Source organism: Carettochelys insculpta, chromosome 6 (genome assembly GCF_033958435.1).
Source record: "Carettochelys insculpta isolate YL-2023 chromosome 6, ASM3395843v1, whole genome shotgun sequence".
NCBI lineage: Eukaryota > Metazoa > Chordata > Testudines > Carettochelyidae > Carettochelys > Carettochelys insculpta.
Genome location: NC_134142.1, coordinates 119,576,320 through 119,583,034, shown reverse-complemented (window position 1 = coordinate 119,583,034; position 6,715 = coordinate 119,576,320).

Sequence of the window (6,715 nt, the reverse complement as noted above, 5' to 3'; positions counted from 1 at the left end):
AGGCAAGAACTTCCCACTCCCCGATCCCCAAGCAAGCTGGCTCCCAAGTTGTCTGAATCCTGCCCATTTTGGGGATGGTAACGAGGAAAGCTGGGTCTGGGCAGTTTCCAGACTGGACACTGACACGGCTATTGGCACTGAGGCTTTGCTTGGCTGGTTCCAGGATGAGCAACAGGTTTGAGATGGAGCCAGCTGGCCCCATCTGTCATGCTAGGCCTCTCAGCAGCCTTAGAGCTAGTAGGGCTGTAGCTGCCCTGCAGACAAGAGCTTGTGGGAGGATCACCCTCCAAAGCACCGCCCACATTCTGGGCTCTGTGTGTATCCCAAAAAGCTCTTGGGCAGATAATATCTAAGAATAGGTTACAACGTCCCTGGTATGTGGCCCATGTGGGTGACACTTGGATGCCCCATGGCCCTGGCTGGCTCAGACTATTTCTGGGACAGGCTGTTGAGAAGCACTGCTCTCGGAAGGTTTCAAGGCTGTGCCCTCCTGTCCACCAGCTCAGAGGCAGGAAGCTGACTTTGGACACTTGGTGTCACTTCTCATTGTGCTTCCTTCACAGAGAAAGAGCCCTTGGAGCTGGACAGCTAGGTCAGGTCAGATCTACATAAGGGGAAGAAGCTGAGCTAAGTTATGCAACTCCAGCTACATGAATAGCATAGCTGGAGTCAACATAATTGAGTTCAACTTACTGCAGCGTCCCCACTGTGGGAGGTCAAAAGGAGAAAATCTCTGGTCAACTTCCCTTACTACTTGTGACCCCATGGAGGGTTGTTGGAGCATGAGCAGTGGTTGATTCAGCAAGTCTAGTAGAGACACACTAAATCAACCTCTGGGAGATTGATCTCTGGAGTATCGATCTACCAGTAACGATAGAGAAGCCCTCAAAGCCTGTAAAACTCATTCTCTGTTGTTTTCTCCCAGCTAACAGACAGCACTCCCCTCATACTTGTGCAGTGGCAGGGATGCCCCACTTCCGTTGTAGGGTTACCAGTTTTCCTGATCAGATGAACCTGACATCATTGCTGCAAATAACATCTGGTCAGGAAAACTGGCAACCTTATTCCCCAGGCTCGTTACAATTCCCTCTCAGGAGACACTAGAAAGGAACTTCCCATCTCAACTGAATCATTTCAATTCTTCCTCTCATTGGGGCCATTACAGAGCTCATGTAGTGTAAGCCAGGGCTGCTATTCCAGCCCTGCACATTGGGATGCCAACCTACCACTGGAGTGCCAGCCCAGGGTGAGAGCTGCCATTCCATCCCATTCATTGGAGAATGAGCCTGAAGCCATGGCCACTGTTTCAATTCAGCCTGACAGGGACACCAGCCCATGGATCTGGCAACCATTCCATTCTTGTTCGTCAGGCACTATCCTGGGTTCACAGCCACCATACCAGTCCCATCTCTTGGGGTGCCAGTAGAAGAGGCCAGTGTTTATGGAAGGCTTCCCTATTCTGTCTGCTCCTTGAAAACAGGCTGAGACATTTCCTGACCGCTGATCTTTTCTGTCAAATCTAGTGATTAGCCCATGGAGCAACTCACATCTAGAGAAGGATATCTTTAGGACAGAAGGAAAAAATGCCCCATGCCAATAAGGCTGGCTCCCTAAGGCACTGAGACACAGCAATGGCCAGAGAGCAACTGATCCAGCAGGCTGAGGGATGGCAGAAGACACTGATAGATACATAGCAGCCCTATGAATGGGTGACAAGTATCACAGGGGTAGCCGTAACGAAGAGGAAGCTGTGCTAGTCTATACACTATCAAAACAAAAAGCAGTCAAGTAGCAATTTAAAGACTAGTAAAATGGTTTATTAGGTGAGCTTTTGTGGGACAGACCCACTTCTGGTTCTGGTCTGGTCTGGCTATGGTCTGAAGAAGTGGGTCTGTCCCACGAAAGCTCACCTAATAAAGCATTTTGCTAGTCTTTAAAGTGCTACTTGACTGCTTTTTGTTTTGATAGGGGTAGCTGTGTTAGTCTTTATCCACAAAAACAATGAGAAGTCCTGTGGCACCTTATAGTCAAACAGATTTTTTGGAGCATAAGCTTTTGTGAGCAAAGACCCACTTTGCGCCCATGAAAGCTTACACTCCAAAAATCTGTTAGTCTATAACATGCCACAGGACTTCTTGTTTCTATGAATGGGTGGCTCCAAATGTCCTGATGCAGCCCGATTAACATCTAACCTTCTCACACTGTCTCCAGACCATTACGCTGCCTCTTTCCTCACTTAGGAACATCATATCTTGTCTTTAATTATGAAGCATTTTCAGAAATAACTTATACCAAACACACTGCACATAACACAGGAAAGTTGTAGTAAATTTCAGTGGGTCAGAGATGGCCTCTTCTTTCATGAGTTCCAAACTAGTTCTGAAAATAGAGCTTATGCACAATGCTGATGGTTGTTTTAGAGCATGAAAGAGACAGCACAAGAAACATGCATCTGACGAAGTGGGTCTTTGCCCATGAAAGCTTATGCTCCAAAAAATCTGTTAGTCTATAAGGTGCCACAAGACTTCCCATTTTCGCAAGAAACAGGAGTGCCATAGCCATACCAGTCCCTGCCTGTTGCTTCCAAGCCATCAGTGGCTGCTCTTAAATGTAGATTGGACATCCAGGGGTCCTCTAAAGAATGGAAGGGATGCTCAGAATCCAGGGAGAGACAGGACTGTGACAGGAGGCAATCCTCAGAGGATATGCATTTGAGAAGCCTGCTCCCAGTCTAGCCTGCCTCCTCTGCTTGGCGGCCACGATGTTTAGGACACTGGCTGTCTCCATGGCACTGGGCTGGGACGTCCTTTGCGTGGGAGGGGATAGTCACAAAGCGAAGGGCTCCACCTGGCCAGCTTGGCTCAGTGGGTAACGCATGCCCTGGCAGGCTGCCGAGCTCTCCTATCCCCTTGGCAGGCAAGCTAAGCTCCTCTTGCCTGCCCCAAAGGCGCCCCGCTCCTGGGCGACGTCACAGGAAGCATTGTGGGCGGCTGACCTCACCTTCTGCAGATCGTGAGTCGCACATTCGCCCTCCAGCGGCGCCATCACCAGCCAAGCCTCCCACTGCTGACCTTTCTTTTGGACTCACTCCCATTCCCACTCACTCCACTTTCCCTCCCCTTCCCATTAATGCTCCCCCGCCCCCCTGGACTCCTGTCTAGCCTGTCCCTCTCTTCCGCCCATCTCTCCTTCTTTCTCATCAATCTTTCTCTCCCAGTGCCTACCCACCTCTCCTGCCTGCCCATCAGTCACTCTCTCCTCTTTGCTCTGGGAGGCAGCTGAATACCTCACAGATTTTTCCGGGGCATTATCCCACTCCTGGAGGAGAGGAAGTTGAGTCTATAGGTCCCTTTGGAGAGGGAAATCAGAAAAGGAATAAAGAGTGCCTCATAGTGAGATACACAGAGGGAGACATATAGAACAGCAGTCTGCAGACCCTTGGCCCTGAGACCAGAGAGCCTGACACTGGAGCCCCTGAAAAGGGAAATCTGGCACTTTGGTGACCATTTTATTTCCTCCTTTAAATCCTCCCCAGGCTCCTACAATGCCCCCTCCTCCTCCAAGTGAGAGCCTGCTGCTGGGATCTCAGGGGCCCAGCCTGCAGCTCTGTCTCCTCCCACTTCCAAGGGGATTCCGTGTGACTCCACTGGGAGCCAGCCAGGGGATTTCTCCACACACAGAGCAGATACTTGGCTTCCTCATTGCACAGTGCAGTGATAAGCACCTGTCACCCCCTGCTGGGCAGAACATTAAATGCAACAGTTTGATAGAAACCAAAGCCCAGCTGCACTTCTCTTTCTCTCTCTCTCAAACCAACGCCTACAGAAAATAAAGAGCTATATGGACTGGCTGTTGATCAAGACAGTTGCTGCAGCAAGCCAGTGGTTCTGAAGTGTACATGACATGACCCTGACAACATGTGTGGGGAACATGCTGGGCAGTGATGGTGGAGCCTGTGAAAGGGAGAGATGGGGGAGCAGTCCTGTAGAGCGGGGAATACATGACATTGTTTGAGCATGGAGACACAGTACTGGGAAGTAGCAGTACAGGGACTGGCCTTCTGAGAGTGTTGTTGATGGCTCTTGGAGGAGCTGACCTTGTGTGAGTGTGGGGTGGCAGATCATTGCTGTGGAGAAGCAGGAGCTGATCATGCATGAATGAGAAAGGAGAGCAGTAGGTGCTGCACTTGTATGATTGCAGGGACAGGGAAGTACTGGGGCATAGGCAGGGCTGCGCCTACGTGATTGAGGAGTGGGGGGAACAGGGATGGTGGCACTTGGGAGACCTGATCCTGTGTGAACAGGTGGGTTGGTTGGGAGTGCTGCACTACAATGAGACTGATCCTGTGTGGGTGTGGAAGTCTTCACCAGAGAGGTTATAGACTCTCTCTGACCTAACTTATGGGCTCCACAAACTCATGCCCCCCCTACTCCTTGCCTAGAGTTAGCTTCCCCTGTGTCTACCCCAGCACAGGATCTGGGAGGTCAGGAGAGAGGAGGGGAGGGTTGCACATAGCTTTGGACACTGCCGAGGTGTGTGCATCACGATCCCAGCCAGCTGTGTCCTATCCACAGCCCCATAAAACTCTGAGCCCCGAGGCCAGAGATCCTCATGGGGATGCTCACTCCATAGGAGCCCGGCTGCTTTTCAAGAGCTGGAACGGACACTCTAAACACCAACTCTAGTTCTTCTGGAAGGAAGAGGAGCTGTGCCAAGAGCCCCTTCCAGGGGCCACTGATGTTCAATTCTTCCCCTTCTTAAGGCTAAATCAAGGGCCCACTGCAGGAGCACAGGGATGCAATGCTGGTTCTTCTCCTATGTGCAGGACTGCACCCAGAGCCCAATCCACGGTGGACACGGACATCTCACACATAACAAGTTTGGTGCATCTGAGTCCAGTCCCCAACATCCATAATCCTAATGGGTTCACAGCAGCCTCAGTAGAGAAGCCAAAAAGTTACTGTGCCAGAGAGTTACTAGGGTAATTCAGTGATAGTGGGAACATGGTCCTCCAGCTTCTCTGGAGGGCTCTCAGTATCAGGGTTCTCACAGCTACCTATCATCCTCTCCCGCCTTCGACCCCACCCATGCCCTGCATACTAAGCAACACACACTAAATATAGCAACCAGAGAATGAAAAGGAAAGGAACAGAAAGGAGGGAAATGCTTCTCAGACACAGGTTTATGGCTCAAGGGACTGTGGAACTTACTGCAAGAAAAGAGTGGTAACAATAAGCCTGAGTACATTGGACTGTCTTCAGTTAACAACAAACTCAGCATCTCCCCTCTGGCTCTGGATGGGGTTAACCCTGTGGGCCCCTTGCTTAAATCAGAATCAGGGCTCCATTTCATGAGAATGCACAGACATGAAATACAGAATGAAGGATAGTCCCTACTCCAGAGAGCACCAATCTTTATTAAAAGCTAACAGCAGGTAAACAAGATGGATTCTTGACGTTACTGAGCCTAAAAACAGATTGCATAAGGAGAATGGTGAACTGGGGTTCATATTTGAATTTGACACATTAACACATGGTATGAACAAAAACAGCAATTACCTCATGCATTACAAGGACTACTTCTTTCCTTTGAAGTTCATAATGATCTTAGACAAAACACTTAACATCCCTACCCTCTCCTTCAGTCCTATGTACCTGATTTGTCAGTTTTTATTGCAATTTTTTTAGACCTCTGTACTATATAGATGTAAGTCTGTACTAGAAATGCTACAGATCTGAGGAAGTGGGTCTGTCCTATGAGAGCTCATCACCTAATAAATCATTTTGTTAGTCTTTAAAGTGCTACATGACTGCTGTTTTGTTCAGTTACTGAGCCTGACAACAGGCTGGTATCAAGTTTGTTTCTTTGTTTTGGTTAGAGTTCCCTATCAAACCAGATTCCCCGGGCTCCATCAAGGGCCCACACAGGGAACAAGTGACCTTGGCCTTGCTGGTTATTATCTTTAAGGCTGTTTTATTTATTTCCCCCTCCTGTATAGGCTCTCTACACCAGGGTACTTTACCCACTGCCATTAGTACCTATCTCTTTATCCCTGCCCAAAAACTGTGGGCCGTTCTTTTCGGGTATATACTTCCCCCCACGCTTTGCTGCTATGCAGGGAGCCAGGATGGTTTCATGAAGAATAGGGAGTCTACTTTCAGGTATGAAATGCCTGCATTGATAGCTTGGCCCCATTGGCACTCTCACAGGTGAGGATGCCAATGGGGTCTGGCTGTTACCTAACTTCCTGCTTAGGCTGCCTGTCACTAGAATCTTCCTGGTAGCTGTTGATCTGGTGTGGAAGATGCTCAGATACCATGATGGACCACAGAACAAAACCCTAAGATAGCAAGCTAGACATCTCCCCCACCCAGAGTCAATCTCACAACCCTACAAAAGGACTTCCAGGGTGTGGAAATGCTGAAACCCAAGAAACTGTTCATACTAAACAGAAAATTCAAGTACAGCTGCTGAGAGAGGACATGAGGCTACCAGGATCATGTGCTCCTAATGCCTGGCATCAGAAAGGAGGGGACAGAGTTGCAATTAGCAGCAAGAAGTACCTCCATCATAAGAGCAACTTTGCATTGCACGGAATGTCCCTTGGAGGAAACAGAGCTCCCATTTCTCAGGGAAACAAAACTTTCTAAAAGCCTATCGACTCAGCCCAGTGACAGAACAGGGAACCAGATACTAATCTAGCTCACACATCACC